The 19,023-nt window shown below is 38.6% G+C and overlaps 1 long non-coding RNA gene across 1 annotated transcript; it reads left to right on the top strand.

Moving 5' to 3' along the window:
• Positions 1–676: 676 nt before the first annotated feature.
• LOC146305638 (uncharacterized) lies at positions 677–11,504 on the top strand. Its single transcript, XR_014769151.1, has 3 exons — positions 677–823; positions 3,075–3,141; positions 11,415–11,504. It is a non-coding gene; the product is annotated as an uncharacterized LOC146305638 (long non-coding RNA).
• Positions 11,505–19,023: the final 7,519 nt, after the last annotated feature.

The following is a 19,023-nucleotide window of genomic DNA, read 5'->3' as shown; positions in this document are numbered from 1 at the left end:
AACAGTGTCTTTTGATTAAACACTGATTGGAATATGGTGAAGCCACAAGTCAGTGTTAGCATAAAATGCTAGTATTTAAGCTGCCTGACACAGTTAACAGTAGGGATTTGTGCAATGGATAAAAAAACAACCGTATGATTTTGTCCAAACTGCATGCTAATAATCAAGGGCATAAATTTCTTTTCAACACTGAGGAGAAAAGTATAATAATCGGGGCTCTGTGGGCTCTCCATGAAGAAATTTTGAGCATCAAACACGTCCTTTCCTGCTTTCTGGTGCTTTTTTTTATGAAGCAGTATGTGTTTTTTCTGCATCAATTTGGAAATGTGGTAAAGTCTTGATTCATGTAGCCCACACAAAAGTCAGGTTATAATCAAAAACATAATGAATTATAATGCAGTAAGACTGCTTTCAAATATTTATACTCCTGTAGATCAATGTCATCTATTATTTAACACTGTTGTATTAATGCATTGGATTTATGTAAATTCAAATTGATGAAATTTACATTCAAATGTCCCACACTGTCAACAAATCACACTGATATTTGAATCATACAAGATATTTCCATAATTTGACAAAACAGAGTCTACACATAAGGGCTGGTAAACTTTTAAGCTTTTAACTGGCTTTTAACTGCATCTCTGGGTTTTTTTCAGCAGGTGGAGTGTCAGGTGTCATCACATGACCTGAGTGGCCAGAGTCATGGACCAGGAGCCAATGGACAGCTGGACGAAGACCAGCCATGTGTACAAGAAGGAAGTTCCATGTTGGTAACTGTGAGGAAGACCATGACATGTTTTTGGCATCACCAAAGAAACATGTAAGTGGATCTTGAGTTGATTTTTTTATTTTTTTATTTATTATCATAATGAGGAAACGTTGACACTCAACATATGATTAAACTGATTAGTTTTCTGATACAATATCCAATCTAGCATGTCAGTGTCTGCTTGTAGCAACTACAGCATTATTAAATGTGTTTATGGTTATGTACTGACACTGGCAGCACTTAGTTAAATTTAGGGAAAGATCAGGGTCTGATAAATTTTTCTGTACTGCTGGATCAGTGTTCTGTGCAACATCCAGCAGATATCAGACATCACAGTACAGCACAGCAGCCAGACAATTTGTAAAACAAATGTAGTTTATAAAGGCCAGTGTTTCGTCACAGCATGCTCATGCTAACAAGTTAATTAAGCATAGTTCTCTGCACATGAACTTTAAGCTTGTATTAGTAGTCAAAAGAGATCTGCCGTTAGGTGCACCGAGCTAATTATGTGATGATAAATCTTCTATGGCATGAGGTAATTTCTCAGTGCTCTTTAAAGATAGTAGAGAATATGGCAGATAACTGCTTGAAGCCTTTGCGAGTCAGCAGCGGCTAAGCTAAATGTGGCAGCAAGTGTCAGGCCAAATCAATACACGCTTCCCAGGATTCCTTTGGTGCCATAATCCAGGCTGTGGTGGGCACTGACCCTGGGGAGGCCTGGCCTCTTGTTTTCTTGCCCTGTTTTTTCAAAAGCAGCTGCACTTATGGACATGACAGCATTGAGCACAAGCTAATTACCTAAAAAAAAAAAGAGCAGAATTTGCGCTATAAACCACTTAGTTCACATCTGAGGCACGTTGAAACCTCTCCTCTCCACACTGGGAAGCTAGCTTGCCCTTGGGAAGTGGTATGTGCAGAATTTATATGAAGGTGTTTGCAAAAATTGTAGTTGACCTTGAGTTCAAAAGCTATTTTATTTTCCCTAGCTGTGAGACTGAACTCTTACACAGGATTACACCAGTAAAGGTTGATTTAATATAAGATTAGGTCTAATCAGAGTTTAGCAAAACTAATCTCATTTTAGTATTTCTATGTTTTTTGAAGTAAATCAAATTAAATTGGTTGATCAGTATGGAGATGCTTGCTTAGTCAAATTAAAATAAATTGATAGGCCTTTTTTTTATGTTACCTTTCCTCCTTAAGAAAACATTGCATTGTTTGCTTTCTAAAAAGTAAGAAAAAATGTTTTATTGTTTGCTTGTTAGCTGAAAAATTAACAGGACATTGCATTGTTTACTAGCTAGCTAAAAAGTGATGAAAAAAGAATTGTTTGTGAGCTAGCTGAAAAGTTAGTAAAATATTATCTGTGTTTACTGCTAGCTAAAAAATGAACAAAAGTTTACATTGTTTGTTTGTTAAAAAGTAAGAAAAAATATTTTATTGTTGCCAAGCTAGCTAAAAAGTTACCAAGATGTTATCATTGTTTTTTAGCTAGCTAGCTAGCTAGCTAAAAAACAAAACATTACATTGTTAGCTTGTTAAAATAAGCAGTATTTTTTATTGTTTGCTAGCTAGCGAAAAACTTGGTTAGCATACTTAGCCTACTCATAATGGCTCAATAGACAATTATTTTGCTCAATTCATCTTTAAAATTTAAACCCCCTGAACTCTAACTTTAAAGTTAATAGTCATACTGGTTCACAAAGAGGGAGTTTTGGTTTTGGTTCAATTTAAACTGAGATTTAAAGAGAAGTTCTTAATTTTAAGATTTTTTACAAGTCTGGTGCAACATAAAGTAAGGATAAATCATGATTTTAACCAGGGTTAAAAATTAAGCTTTGCTGATGCAACACAGCCTTTGCGTGTAGATGATCTGTGGGTGAAATACTCACGAGTTTTTGGTCAACTGTTTCACCTCAACAATTCGTCATTTGACTAGCCTGAGCTGCATTTTGCAGATATTTCTTTGAGGGAGACCCTCGGTGTCTTCCAGCTGATTTCACACATCCCATTAAGTCATAATCTTGTATTATCTGCCTTAAAATAACAAGAGATAATCCTGGCATCAGGCTAATCAGCCATGAAATTGAGGAATCTCCTTGACTGGATTCCACTGCCGCCAGTTAACACATGATGTGTAGGCTAGAGCGTGCAACAATAGGATAAAAAAGTATAGTTTGCATCCAAAATATGCAGAATTTTTCATCTCAGTTTCATGGTAAAAACATTTAAATCCTTTTTGACTATATATATGTACTTCCAGCGAGTTTTGTATCACTTTTCTCCATCCTTCTCTCACCAGGACAGATCATTTTATCCAGGACGAGGAACTGGAGGGGTGGAGGCGGAGGATTTCCACATCTCTCCTTGTAAGTGGTACTCACTTACTTAAGCCATCAGCCGGTCATTAAAAATGTAAAATTAACATCTTTAAAGTGGAACACGATTCTGTTCTGCGCTCAGGAGGCAGTGAAGCGTGACGCCTGCATATGAAATGCATTTGGTCATCCCCCTGGCAACAGGGAAGGAAAAGGTGCACGGAGTGAAACGAGAGCAGATTGCTTTTATTCTTTATTTAGAGAGTTATTCTAGACACTGAGTCACAGATGCCCTGCCATCATAAAAAATCCTTCCTGCTCAATTGAGGCTGTTGGAGGAAAATGTTGCAGGCGTGGGGTCTCTGTGGGGAAAGCATGAGAGGAAATCATGGATTTTTATTTGCCTCAAACATGTTTTTTCACTTGCAAATATGTCACAGATTTGGGGTGCTGACATTACGTTCCTCCTGAGACAGACAGGTAGCAGGATAAACACAAATCTGACACTGTAACATAAAAAGACTAGCCTGAATGTGAATTTCTTCTCTTTTTTTCTTAATTTAAACATGGAAGGGGTGATCACAGAACTGCTAGAAGTGTGTGTGAAGTTTAATGCATCTGTTAACAGGCAGGATCCTTTATGAAATGTGCTCTAGTTCACACTAATGTTTGGCCTTGGGCTTTGGCCATAAACCTAAATGTACTTGTATTAATGTGTTTCAGATGTGTGTGGGATGTAATGTGCTCCATATTGTCAATTTCCTGCACAAACAGAGTATTCAGCTCTTATTATGTAGCGTAAATTGTCCTCTGCACTGGAGCCTGACCCATAAATTGTCTCATATTATTGCCCAGTATTAGCTATTTACAGATATATTGGTATGAGATGGATGTGTTTCAGGTGATTTAGAAATGTTTTGCCCAGTAGGTTACATAGTTTTTTTCACCACAAAAGACTGACTAAGTTTATTTTTAGGCTTACTAGCTACCAAGTAATTTATTCCAAAATAAAATCTTTCCACAGCTATTAGATTGATCACCATGAACAGACTTTTATGGACCATCAGAGTGAAGTTTATTGACTTTAATCATCCTCTGACTTCTTAAAGTTATGGTGATCGAGTGCCAGTTTAGGGAAGCAGCGTTTCACTGTGGGACGCAGACAAAAACTCATGAAGTTGTCGAAGGATTTTTGTTTGGTTTCATAATAGCGTTTAACATTTAAATTCCTTGAGCACCTCAAGGAAACCTCCAGTTTTTTTTAAGTATACAGTATTATTTCAGTGGTGTTTTTTTTTTTCATCTAAGTGCTGATGACTGAATGTAATTCCTGCAGCACTCGCTTGGTGCTTCTAGTTTCCATGCAACCAGTAACTTTCTACAAGTGGTCAGTTGTAACCTAACAGTTGTTTGTTAGGGCGTCATAATTACGCAGTAGGTGCGAAATGAATGAAACGTATGTTATTGAAATGGCTGTGAATGATTAAAATATAATGTCCGTCATTTCAAGGGCCGCACGAAATGTTTTAGAGGGCCGTCATCGGCTTGCAGGCTGCACTTCTAGTCAGACTGGAGTGTGTACAAAATGTTCCACAAAGCTTATACACCTAAGTAACAGAAATACTTTGTAAAAGGCAGTGCCAAAAGGAAAATCACTCTCTTAATGCTTTTAATAAAATACTACAGTAATTATTACCTAAATAATAAAAATAATGTGCATCCTCTGTGCAAAATGCATTGTAGGTTTTCTAATCTCATAGTTTTAACTACTCATCAGCTGAAGCTTTACATTTCATTACAACTTCCTGAAGTTCCTACTGTGGGGTTCTAACTAAGGAACAACTTTTCCCTCTGAGAATCTAAAGGCACAAATCATTTCCCCTTCTTGTCATCATCAATCATAATTACGCAACAATTTCTTCACCTTGGATCAATTTGTGCCATTGAGATCAAACAGCGGTGTTAATAGGCGCCCAGGTTTCTCTAAAGGTAATCTATATCATGTGGTGTGAGCAGTAGCCTTTCAAGCCTCAAGTTAGCTCACGCTGTATATTGTTTGTCACTGAAACAGTTTTTCCTTGCAGCTAAAATGCAAATATATGCTTTTGTCCCATTTGTATAGTTGGTCGCCCTCTTGGTCAGTCATTTGGATAATTTTGGCTTTTTGAAATGTACAAACAAACCTAATATGGTTGTGTTTTTAGTGAAGCATGATGCTGTTTGTTAGTAAGTACTTTTTAAAACTATTATTTAAAAATAAGTTTTGTGAGATCTGCTTTTTAAACGTGGTCACTCTCCTAATCACAAATGACAAGTGAGCAGGCTCTAATCATCATTGTTTCAGTCACAACACAAACTGGGTCTTCAAAGGTTTCACCCATGGTGCAATTACACCAAATTACTCTCACCATTTGGAGTCAGTCAGGGGCTCTGTTTTCAGCCCAGCCTGCCTGTAAACAGGATGTTCAAAATCTTATGAATGGATTTACACGAAACCTTGTGGAAACGGTGGTTATGAGGGAAGAAATAGGATACCAGTCATCCCAGTTGGGCTAAAGTGGCTGTAGCAGTGGGCATGTCTTCATACAAAAAGGCATTCAGGATAAAATCCAAACAACAGATTCATGGAAAACCATTTTGTTGTTGTCTCTCAGCAGGCGTGAGAAGACACAAAGTCTTTTTAAAAAATCCTGCAAACATTTAGATAACTTGGTACAGTGATAGAAAACAGCCCCAAAATTATTTTTGTCCTATCAATAATGCATAAAGTTTAGTGAAACTTGTCTATAATGCATTATAAACATACTTATAGTGCATTATAATGTGCTTAGCAATGTCTTATTATATTTACAGAAACTCAAACATATTCATATTTATGTGCTTTATAATGTTCCGGTAGCAAAGTATAGTTATAAGCAGTCATAATGTCTACAATGCATTATAATGCAATTTAAACACACTTATAATGCATTATATTGTGCCTGTAGCAACTTATAAAGCATTATAAATAGTTATGAGTGCTTATAACTATAAATATAACAATTACAACACGTTATAAAGAACTTTATAATGACTTATAAGGTCAAGTATTATAATACGTCATAATTGCTGGTCACCCACTAACATTATTTTGGCAAGCATCATTATGTTTTGTAATTCTCAGTTGTAATATATTATAACCATTTTAAAATGCATTATTATGAGTCAGTGAGTGACAGTTATGAAGCATTGTAATACTTGACCTTGTAAGTAATTATAAATGCTTTATAATGTGTCATGATTATTACTATGAGCCAATATGAACATTTATGAGTTGTTATAATTCTAAATATACATTGTTTTAAGCACATTATACATTACTGTAAATATGCTTATGATGCATTATAATGTATCATGGACCTGGGCTGTAATGAATGACGGTGCTGCTTTAAAAATCTGACAAAATGCTTTAAAGTGTCTAGAGTCTGAGTAAATATGAACACTTTCCAAATGATATGCTAATATCAGACGTATGTAGCTGGCATATCATGCATGGCATTAGTGAATTAATGTGCATGTGATCTACTGTAGATGTTTCTGCCGGGTGTTTTCAGGCACAGTGATCTTTTTACAATTCTTTTAATAAATTTCAAAATAAAACTCACGATCTGGCGGTTTCTGTCAGACACATTTTAAGGAGAACAGAATGTACAGATGACATACAGTAAGACTAACAGCCAAGTTGAGCCGAACACTGGAGGTTTGTCGTCTTTGTTTTGCCTGCATGAGACAAAACACTTGGACAATGAGCTTAAAAAGTATTAGCATGTTCATACCCGGGAGATGTAACACTATAGTGTTGGGAAATACTGTAAGAAACAGACTGCAGCAGATGAAAGGCCGTGAGCCCGTCATTGTTCCTTACATAATGTGTTTGTAGTTAGCATGAGGCGGTTGTTTCTCACCCCCTTGTACTGTAGTTTAAGCACCCTGTCACTTCAAACTAGCGTGATCTGAAATTTTTCTGGGTGACTGCTGAGAATGCTAATGCCTTGGAAGTTGTATCCTGTGGCTCCTTTGGCTCAAATCAAACCCAGAGAGGCACAAGGAAGAGCCAAGCAGCAGCCATGCCCACTTGAGAAAGGCCAGTAATCTAATCCTTCAACAAGTTTGTCTGGGATCACAGAGTGGCAAATACAGGCCTGACATTCTAAACACTGCTCATTTTTCATCACTAACTAAGGACCGTGTATCAAAGAGATGAGGGTCGCTGACAACAAACCGCAGAGTCTTAGTGGTCGATTTGTACGTATTTACATGATGCTGAAATAGAGTGTCAATTTTTTGAAGCCCACAGAGGCTTTTAAAGCTGGAAGTTCTTGCTTTATTTCATGAATTCTTATTCGGGTCTGAAATATGAAGCTTCTTGAAGTGGGAGGACACACAGTGAGATGATTATGAATATGATTTTGGCGCGATTGCTTGACCAAGTTGGACCGGATCTGTTCCAGTCTGGGCCAGGTGGTGTCGATAGTCGGCAGTTCAATTCATACAGTATCTTATATGTAAAGAATAGAACCTTGAGTCTTCAGATCCACTCAGAGGAACATTTTGTTTCTTACAATCGTGTTTTCTTTGTCTCATGAGAAATAAATGAGTCTTTGAGTTTACTGAAGTCACATCTGTTTCTCCAAAACCCCTCACTTTGGACAGAAAAAAGGGAGCAAAACAAAAGAAAAGCAGGAGATATTTTGTCTCAGGAGTTTTTCCTTGGCGACTACTGAGATGAATTTAAGATCTCATTTAAGATAAGCAAGTTTTCTTTTAGATCTCGCTGTTATCTCGAGAGCTGATTATTTAAGACAAGTTTAAAATCAGCACAGTGAGACAAAAAACATTTTAAGATCTTCACCTGGGCTCAAATTAGTCTTAGGCAGTCCGAATTTAAGAAGTATGAGATATTGGTTTTAATTTGAGCTCATTTATAGCTAGATAAAGACAGCATTTATTATTATTTATTAAATTTATCATAAAAATCCTTAAGGCTGCTCTTGAATGCATCATTTTCCAGATTTCCAGGAGATGTGGACCCCACCTCTTCACTGCCTTTGCTGTGACCATTATATTTAAAGATGAACAGACAACACGTGCTCGTTTTTATGGTACCTCAACATCATTCTCATGTGTCCTAACTGACATCAGTTAAAAAGTCAGTAACATTATTGTTTTTTTAATGATAGAGGAGCTAAACACAGGCAATATTTAAACTTTTATGTGGGGCTAGAAATCCATTGGGTTGAAAAGCTTGTGCTTCTGAAAGTCTTTCACACTCCAGCGAGAAATGAATTTTTGTCATTTTTAAAAACATTTTAGTTTTCTTTGAGACTTTTTCTTGTCTTTGCTCATACACCTGTCTTGAGCAGGAGTTTTTATGGTGTTTTTATAGTGTCAAACATTTTGTACTATGCAGCTTTAAGGAAAATGATATGGCAAGTTTTTAACATGATGCATTTTCTCTTAAATTTCATTTATTTATTGTTAAGATAAAGACAATTTTTGGCCTCAAACAGCAGACAGAGGACATTTACCATGGTTGCTGCCTCATAATTTACTACCCGACAATGAAGAATTTTTATTAATTTATCAGCTGGTCAAATATTCATGAGCATCCAGAGCAAACTTTGAGCCACACATTCAGGATCCCACTTGAAAATATGAACCACATTAACATGACAGCGTGCTCTTTCCCAGCACATTCACATGTACAGCAGAAAACATTATTGTTCTGTTTGCATCGGCTCCTGGCAAAAAAAATATCTGTCAGAACAGCTTTGGTGTTTTACAGCTCAGAGGAAACACAATGGGTTTTATGCACTTGATTGTCACAGTTTATCAGGATCAGAATCATTTCCGGTTTTGCTCAAAAATTGTGACACGTGAAAGCAATGCTTATGAATTTGGCACCAGGGAGCAATCAAGAGAAGCGACCTCAGGGATGTGGTGTGAGGTTTTTTCAGCTTGTACTCATACACATGCACTACAAATGCATAAATACTACTTTTTATTGTCTTAATTTTATGATCTTAAGCGTAATTTGGTCATTATCCACAAAGTATTTTCATTAAGCAGCTCATGTCCTAGTAGCTTGTAAATAAAGCTTAATTTTGATATCGCTGTTCCGTTCCCCAATGATGAATAACTGGTCTCTAATTTCCAAATGTGTGGGCGTTTAATGAGGCCTAAGATATTTTATTCTCCTGCTATAACGCTGTCTACAAAATTGTGCGCTGCTGAGTGTAATCATGCAACGCTATCTGGCACAGACACTCTCTGGCAGCAGTGAGGCAAAACCTGCAGCCCAGAACTGCTCCACTTAAGGGAGGCTGATGTGAGAGGAGCAGACAGGCGAGAGTGGAAGGCCCTCCAGTCATGCAAAATGCAAAAGAAATATGACTTTATTACAGCTCCCTAATGGTGACATAACAATCTGTTCAGCCACTTCCCTCCAAATCTCAAAGCATTTTTCGGAGAGTGCCTCGGTCCGCAGGACAGGATGGGTTTGAGAGTCTCTCAGTGTGACTGAGTTTAAACACAATTGAGTTTGAAATACAGCTTTGACCCGCTCATCTCTTATTTATTTATTTTCTTGCTTGTTCTCCATGTCAGAGTGATAAATGTCCTGAGAGGAAAAACAATACACAACAGGATGTAAGAAACTGTTGTTTTTGATCGCTCAGAGGGTTCCTATAACGCAACATGTCTATTTAATATCATTAACTATGTCACCAATTAAAGAAATAGGTCAATATTTTCTGGAAAAGGCGTAAAGTCCACATGAAATGGAAAGCAGAGTGCTATTTGCTTCTGCATATTTGCATGTTTGCTGTTGGCAAAACTTGTCACAGTAGCTATACTGATTGAGAGTTAGCCCAACGCCCCCCCAGCCATGTAGCTACAGATAGTGGTGCATTTACTTAACTGACTTCTTTGCTTGCCAGGTTGGCTTCTAGCACCCTGGGCTGAGTCAGCTAACTTAGCTGCATGGCTAAACGAGCTAAAGGCAGTTAGAGCTGCTTAAGCAACACGTAAAGCTATCTTTCCATCAGGAAAATCTCTGTTGTCTCGGAGGCTGTCCCGCTGTGTGCACCAGGAAGCTGCTGGGTACTGTTGGCAGAAAGAAAGAAAGTTCTAAGGTTGTCCCAGCTCATCATGTACTCCATGTAGCTAAAGTTAGTTTTCAAAGCAGTCAACTCTAAAGTGTTGCACAGTATCTGCTGTCACAGACACCACTGTACCCCACAGTGATGTAATTCTAGCCACTGGGCCTATAATCAGAGTATTGTGGGGAAATGGAACAAGTTTTGAGGTGGCAAACATCTTTAAAGACACAGACGCACCACACTGTTGCTAACTAGCTAACTAGGTCTGCACTGCTACAGACTGGGCTGGGGGTGTGCTATAAAAGTACTGTTTACAGTACAAGTAGTATTGACCAATCCTGTTTGAGGGGGCTTTGGTAGCATGCAGTTCAACACATGTGGAGAGCAAAAGTTGTGAAACACATTGGCCGAAATGCAGTCTCTAAACCCATGGGCAGTTGTCTGACATGATTTAGTTTTTATTAGCTTTTTTCATTCATATGCAGATATAATCCAGTCATAGATGTCATCTCTCAACTCAACTGCATTATTGGGTCTCAAATTGTTAATCAGGCTGTAAACAAATCATTTTCTGTTTTCTGCTGGCCACACTGGAATCCCTAAAACTTTGGCTAGTGCCCCCAGAGGCTAAATCATTGTGAGATTATAGATGATGGGTTCAAAGGTTAGATGACTTCCTCTCGATTAGTTACTGCAAAACAAAACTAAATACCCCTCTGCCCCCACAAAAAAAAGCATCTGCTAAGTTGTAGACAATGTTAGGCTGTTTATTATGCTGTTTGCCAAGAAATAGTTTAAGCATGTAACTTCCTGTAAATCCATAAATTGCTGTTATTACTGCTTGTGTTTGGGTTAAACAAACATGTTATAACCTGTTATAGAGTTAGGCTAGCTATTCTGCCTGTCTCCAGTCTTTATGCTAAGCTAGGCTAATCTCCTCCCGCTGCAGCTTCACACATAACGTGCTGACAGAAGAGTGGTATCAATCATCTGGGACTTCTGATGAAAAGAAACACAGATATTGGTCATAACCCTTTCAGGGCAACATGGTTCACTACTTGATGCCTGGTCATAAATCTTTAACAAAGAACATTTTGCAACTATCTATTTGTGGATTTAAGGGATAAATAAAATAAATGCAAACTCTGTCTTCTGTTTTTTTCCCCTCTGTTTTCTCTCTTGTAGGTTGTGGAATTAAAGTGGTGAATAATGCATGGCTGAAAGCATCCGTCTCTCAGAGCTGCCTCTTTTGGACACCAGGGGATCTGAAGGCAAGTAAGCACACAGATATTTATGAAGCGTTGTTTGATTCAGAACAAACAGATGCTATCAAGTGACTTCACCTGTTTTTAAAAGCACCATGCAGTGTAGACAGAATCACCCAGGAAATCACCTTTTGGCTTTGTAGGCCCCAACTTTCATCTCTAATAGAAGCAAGACTTTTAGCGACATACTGATGTTGTAGCAGGAAAAAATAGACAGAAACTTTCCTCATGTGTGAAATAAATAAATTACTGTAATATTGTGAATCATCAGTAGGGTGACCGCACTGAGGTTACACGCTATGGTCCATTTAGACACGTTGCGCAGATCGAGCTTGTAAATATTTCTTGTGTGGCTTTGGAGGAAGTTTGGAGCAAGTATGACTAAGAAACTACTTTTGTTACGTGATTATTAGGAGTTGGGATAAACAGCTGCTGGTGTCTTCTGTTTTCAGTGGAGCAGAAGCTTCAGTGAATTTTTAAGTCAATTTGTTTAACAGAGGCGTTATGTGACCGTACCTTTAGGAAAATATTTGACAGAATTCCTGGACATGTAGAGTTTGAATTACACGGATGCTTGACAGGCAGGGAGGGGCCGACAGTCACAAGTGTAAAACTAACACACTTGAGTGCCTGTTTAAACATGACGCCATCTTTTGACGGATTCAAGCGCCAAAATCTCAGCTCAAACAGAAAGATGTTCAGGGTGACCAGGGACTGCACATCATTTTTATCACTTGTCCCACATCTTACGTATTGAGGTGATGTCAGACATTTTGATTGGCTCTGGTTTTCGAAAGTCTAACCACTGCAACACTTTTCTAAAATCTGTCTTTTATGCAGTGGTGGCTGTCATCGCAGGTCTGTGTCTGATGTGAATCAAACTATGCGCACATGGGTCAAGTGCAGGTTACTCTGTCACTGTCTTTGCTGCCGACGGGGAACAATGCAACTCACCACTTAGTCTAAATCTATGTAGATTCAGACAGACCAGTACTTAATTATTATGGGGCAAAGCATAGAGATGCTTTTTTCCCTGGTTTGACTACTAACCTACTTTACCTTTTTTCTCTGTTTGCACTTGTTACTGAACTGAGTAATTATTGATGTTGTAAACTAAACGTCTAGTCACACTAGCACGCAACGAAAATGAGCATTCATCTGAGAATATTTCTAGTGCAATATTAACTACTTACTCTTATGATTCTCTCTTTGCGCTGACTGTTTGTCAATAATAGATTATAAGATAAGTCAGATACTTTGAAGAATATGCGTGAATTTCAGTGTTTTTTTTTGACATGCAGATGAATTGAGTTAGACGTTTGTTGGCAGTCTAAAGTGGCTGTGATCCGTGACCTTTGCTGCACATCATTCATCTCAGCTGATGAGTCATGTCGACAGCGTGTTAATAGTGGTTTAGATGGCAGATGACAGGTTGTGTGAGAGTCTTTTCAGCGTCAGATCATGATGTTGATGAGAGTTCAACCTCAGGCGGATTCATGTCTTGGCACAAGGATCTTCAAGCCGTCGTCAGCAGATGTAATTGCTCTTTTATTGTTTTGCGTCTTAAAAATATCAGCTTGCATCTTGATTTGTTGATATATTTGAAGAGGATTGGTGTTTTCTGCTCAGGGCATGGTAGCCGAGTGTCCATCATGCAGTAATTAACAGAGCAGTTAGTTGTGTTGCACCATCTGTATCTGCATATCACTGCGAGCCACCGGATTTGCTTCAGATGAGTGCTTCAAACAGGAATAGCTGGACTGTTACAAATTGTGTTTCACTTGGGATTCCAGTGAGGGCCAAAGAGCTGGTGAACGGGTCACAGCTCTGGCACAGAAGCAGCATCGCTCTGATGTGACCAGTGTTGCTTCAGAGACCCGCCTTACAGGGCAAGTGGAGTGAGAAACTGTTGATTCACTCTTCACTCTAACCAAACTGTAGCATCATGTCACAATTAGTGTCAAACAGGGCGACATGTTCGTGTTCGATTGAGGTGTTCAGCTGATGCTTTTTATCCAGATTGGTTTTCAGTGGCTGAACAGGTAGGAGTTCAATGTCATTCAACAGACATGAACACCACTGGCTTTTTCTGTCACAGACAAATGAGATACAAGCTACTAAACCTCGCTTATTAACAGTCAAGGCTGCACAGAACACTGTAACTCTTTCTACTAAGCAGTTTTCATAGACTATATGCCCAACTTGGTCGTGCTGAGTCACACTTTGCAATGCTGAGGAGAACAGAGAGAAAGACATTTTTAAAAGTATCTGTGACTGTGTGTTCAGCTCTCAGTACTTCATACGATCATTTCTGTGGTTTGAAGTTAAGTTTCTCTCCTGTGTCGCTGTTTTCACATCCAGGTATCTGCTGTCAGGTTTCAGCCACTGATGAAAGAAAAATCCTGATTTTGCTGCTTCATAATTAAAGCTTCTGATTAACACACTAATATGAGACTTTTATTGTGAAGAATTTAGAGGAAGTTCAGTGTTTATCCACTGTTTTACAGATCCTCGACTCAAGCTAGGCTGCTTGTCTTCAGCTAAAGACACACTTTCAAGTGAGCAGCTCTGTTTTAATGGAAATGTGAATCAAATTCTTGGCCGCTCTCAAATTTCTTGCCACTGGCTCATGCAGTGTGTTTCTGTTACTGGATCTTATACCTTTTAGCATCATCTGTTGCACTATGTTGAAAATGATTTGCTGAGATGTGTATGTGTGTGTCCCGCTCTTTCTGTTTTGCTGATGATGAAGTAAATGCATTTAAAAAAAAACACACAAAACGATTATATAAACATAATGCCTCTAAATCACTGTATCTGTATAGATGCTGCACTCTGCCTGTATTATCTTATTTTCTCCTATTTTGCTGTGCTTGGGATGTAACCCCCACCATATGTATATATACAGCGTGCAGGTTTTGAGGTTGGGACTCTATAAAAACATAGCGACCAGCGGTTACATCACATTCTCCATCTCTTTCCTCTGCTCTCTGTTTGTGAGAAGTGGGAAAAGTAGTTTGCTCTGCCTGTGAATGTGGTGGTGTTGTGAAAAACTAAGTATCAAAGAAATTATTTCCGCAGTTCAGTACCAGTTAATATATCCTACGCTTCCAAACCCTGCATAATCAAATGCAGTATGCACACACCGAGGCCGATCATCTATCAATGAAATCTCCTGAAAACACAGCTGGCATGCAACAAAAATGTAGTCTGTGTAGCAGGTAAAAAAAAACAACCCACTTCTACGTGATGTGTCGTGTCAGTGTCTTGTGTGTCTTGGCGGTACATTATTGAATTTCTTCATTACAAAGAAACGAAGTCTAAAACTTTAAAGATGTGTGTTTACAGGTGAGAATCTCAGGCTATCCAACTCGATTGCGATGGGTTTGTTTTGGCTTCAGTGACTGCCGAGATGGCAGCGTTTGTTGAAATCAAAGAAGCTTTTTATTTCTCCAGTTTGTGCATCATATGACTTTGTTGCAGGACAATTTCTGGTTGTTTTGCTTCAACGATAAAGAATTTGTTGATAAGTTCATGTAGGCTGCAGTTGTGTTATTGAGTGTAAAGGTTGTTTTTCTCAGCAGCTGTGAGTTAATAGTGCTCTTGGTAGCCATCTGTAATGGTTTAACTGTAGTGATGACACCGCCTGTTCAAGAGCCGCAGGTGTAATCTACCTGGCAGGCTGCCACTCAGCCCACAATCCAATGATCCCTATTTGGGGAGTAGTTGTCCTTTTCAGTGCTTCAAACACAGCCCCACTTGTATTCCACTCAGCTGCTGATTGCTCAGTGATATGTGTGTTTACCGATGATAAATTCCCATGACTGGGCTATTGCACTTGTGATTTCGGGCTGTCACACTGGATGAGCTGAGCGATGCGCAGCTGCTGAGCCCTCGGGGACGAGCCGAGCTGAGCACATGCTGCCAATTCAGAAAGAAGCAAAATGGTCACAGCGCAGATTATGACTTTTTTTTTTTTTTTTTTTTTGGTGAGAGATGTGGGTCAGGTTACCGTCCTGTCGCCAATTGCCCGGAAGAGGAGGGTAAATCAGCAGGAAACACACCAGCTGTCAATTAACTGTCACTTTCACACTACGATCTTGTATTGAGTCAGCACTTTGTATACATCATATCACTGCACAAGATTCATTGTTCATGTCCTAATGTAAGATAGGAAATGTGTATTATGTAAGCATCCTAACTTCCTAAAAAAAAAAAGCTCTCCTAATTGTAAGATAATTGTCCTAGCTGTCCTAACTTTCACTTTTCCACCTGAAGTACCAGATAACAGTAGTGTCAACTAACTTGTTTAATCTGTATCACTGCTCTTTTTATTGCTTTGACACAATAGACCATTCTTACTTTTATCTTCCATAGTAGCGTTGTTGTAAATTTCCCAAAAAGAACAGCTTTGGATTTTGCTACAGATTTTAGCAACACTTCTTACTCGTCTGTCGATTTCTATGTTTCAATGAGGAAAAACAACAAAGGTTACAAAGTTGTTTAGCTCAACAAGGTGATAAATATAACTTAAGTTGCTAGGTAACAGATGGAAAAGTTGAGTTGAGTGATTGTGAATTGAGTATTTAGGATTTCCTAACCTTAAATAAATAGGATGAGGAAAGATTCCTAAAGTTAGTTAGAATTTTCTTCTGTAATACCAAAGTGGAAAAAGTCCTATCCTATTTTCCTGTCTTAAGTTAAGACTTAAAGGGACTGTTCATCCCAAAATGAAAAAGTTTTGGAGGTATAGAAATGTCTGTCTTCTCTCTAGTACAGTGAACTAAATGGCACTCAGCTTGTGATGCTCAAAGCAATAATTCAGACCTTGTTGTGACCAGTTTCATGTTGAAACTGAAAAGAAGAGAAAAAGTAAAAAAGTAGTTCCGGTAGATTCCATTGAAGAAAGAAAATAGTTCCAACCTAACCAGAGTTGGCAATTACTATAGTGTTGACAGGAAGTAAACACGTGCAGCTTGTGAAACAGATATATCACACTACATTAACTGGTCTTTAGATGATGCTGAGAAACATTAAATAAAATATAACACAAGACACAAGCAGCATTTTCAAAATTATGTGATATTGGAGCACAAATGAAGGGCAATATTGTCATTTTTGTATCTGAACATGTGCAGCATCCTGGTCCTGAACAGAAAAAAGATATTATTGAGTGACTAATGACCGGCTATTGATCAGAGTGAGAATCCCTCAGGACTGCTAAGAAACTGATATGTCTACATTCACACACATTAGGAAAAGGAGCACATGTACGAGCGTCCATACAGACACATTTATTCTGGTGCGGGCGTACGCAGACTCTGTGCCTCCCATTTACATGTTGCTTCTTCCCAATTCAGTCGATAGGCTTCCATTAAGAGGGGGTAGGCTGTCAAAGCAACCTGTGACCTCTTCTCGCCCCTTTGGAGCCCACTGGCCTGCGATGTCCGTATCAATATGAATTTCAGCCCTTTGCGCCCATCAGACGCAATTCCCAGTGTCCATTAGTCTCGCGTATCTGTTTCCTCCAAGTTGTACTATTGATTTCGGTGCGTCTTTTGTAACAGAGCGTGTACACTGAGCTTAAAGACGGCGACAGCTTGATAGGTCGGGCAGATCCTGTCATCTGGGGGCCATATTCTGCTCATTAAGTGATTTTCGTAACTTCTGTCACTCTGAATGCCAGTGCTAGTCTTATCGCTGCTCATAAATGCCTTACAGCGATGAAGTTTGGACATCTGATCTTAGCCAGACCAGCGCCCTCGAAGGTCAGGGCTTTTCATCTCAGAGGCCACAATGAAGTGACCTTGTGTTGTCATACACAAAGGGATACCACAGCAAACATAGGGCACAATATGTCATACATCCCTGGAGACATCGTTCTTCAAAACACTCGCCTACATCTGTTACTGGAAAGTGTCCACTGGTCTGATATTAGTCATGTAAGACTTTACTTTCCTTCACACTAAAGACTGTGGTCCCAAGAGTCCCATGTGAGACAAGATGAGATGGAAAAAAAAAGATTGTGTGAAGGAAAAAGGGAGTTTTTCTTCTAAACACATTATACCTTAAAAATTAGTTGCTATGTAGAACTGAATTCTGGAGTCTGCTAAACTGTTGTTCATGATTTCTGTGTTCAGGAATTTTTGGATGGACCTGAAACATGGCTTGGTGACGTGCCAGAGTCACCGTTCTCTTAACACTATATAAGACAACCACCAACAAGAACCGTCTCAGTCCAAATCAGCTCAGCAGTTCACTTCAGTTCCAACAACTTGACACAAAAGACTGGCTCTGATGGCTGAAAAATATCTGGACATGTCCAATAAAGATGCTAGATAGCTATTCTATTCTATTCTATTCTATAAATGGAATTAAATAAGAAATCAGAGATGATAAATTTAATAGGTGCTAATCCTCAAGCCTGCTAACCGTTTAAAGTCATGCAAAAGGTAATACCTAATGTTTTAGTATATGTAATATAAATACAAATATATTTTTGTATATGCAACATTAGTGGATTAAAATGTGGTTTTTGCCTGATTGACTTAAAAAAGTGACTCACAAGTAACCATACAGACCGTATTTAATCATGTCTAGACATATCTGAAACCTTCCACAAGTTTTTAACTTATGAAACAGTCAACACTGACGCTTCTATATGACCCACATAAGCAAACAAGACTATCAGCAGGAAAACAGACTATTTTTATATAATTATTCTTATCTGTCACCACGTCGGATTCACCTTGAAATCAAACCAGAAGAGTTTGCGTTTACATATTCCCAGGCAAAGTTAGCCAGTTTAAAAGAGGCACGAGGAGGTTTTTCTTCGGATATTTATTTTTGGAGTTATATTTTGTGGTTATGGCGGTGGAAACATTATGCAGAATGCAGATGCTTTTGTCCTAAGGGGACCTCTAAAATCAACACAATGTGAAAGTTCCTTGTAGTATTTTTGGGTCTATTTTAAATATAGATATAACAGTAATTGAAGCAAAAAACACAGGCCCCATAAAACAAAACTGTCTGTACTTTATGATTCACTGTCAGTTTGTCAAACTGCCCACACAGAGTATATTTAAGCTCTTTTAGTGCATGAAGGCTAATATGCAACTTCCTAAGTAACATCCAGGTAGACAGATATAAGAATTCTTTCATTCCTCAAGCCATCAGCCTGTATGACTCTTTTCTTTCTTTGTTGGTTACTTGCACTTTGGCACCTTCATATCAAATCTGACTGCACTGTTTTGGATTGACTGTTTTTATTGGACTTTGTTGTTTGTTCTGTCTCTCTGTGATAAAATGTTTTATGATTATGTTTCGGTCTTATTGTGCATGCCGTTATTTTTACTATGGATTCTATGGCGTCTGTCTGGATTTTATGGCATCTGTCTGGAGCACTGGACCAAAGAAATCACAAGCAAAGGTGATCTGAATCTGATCTGTGACTTTTGACAGTATCCACCCCAGCCACAACCTGTTCAACCTGCTGCTGGCTGGCAAGAGATACAGAAGTATCTGCTGCC

This window comes from Lutjanus erythropterus, chromosome 23, assembly GCF_056507025.1.
Source record: "Lutjanus erythropterus isolate fLutEry1 chromosome 23, fLutEry1.hap2, whole genome shotgun sequence".
Taxonomy (NCBI): Eukaryota; Metazoa; Chordata; class Actinopteri; order Lutjaniformes; family Lutjanidae; genus Lutjanus; species Lutjanus erythropterus.
This window is presented reverse-complemented; position numbering and strand designations above follow the sequence as displayed.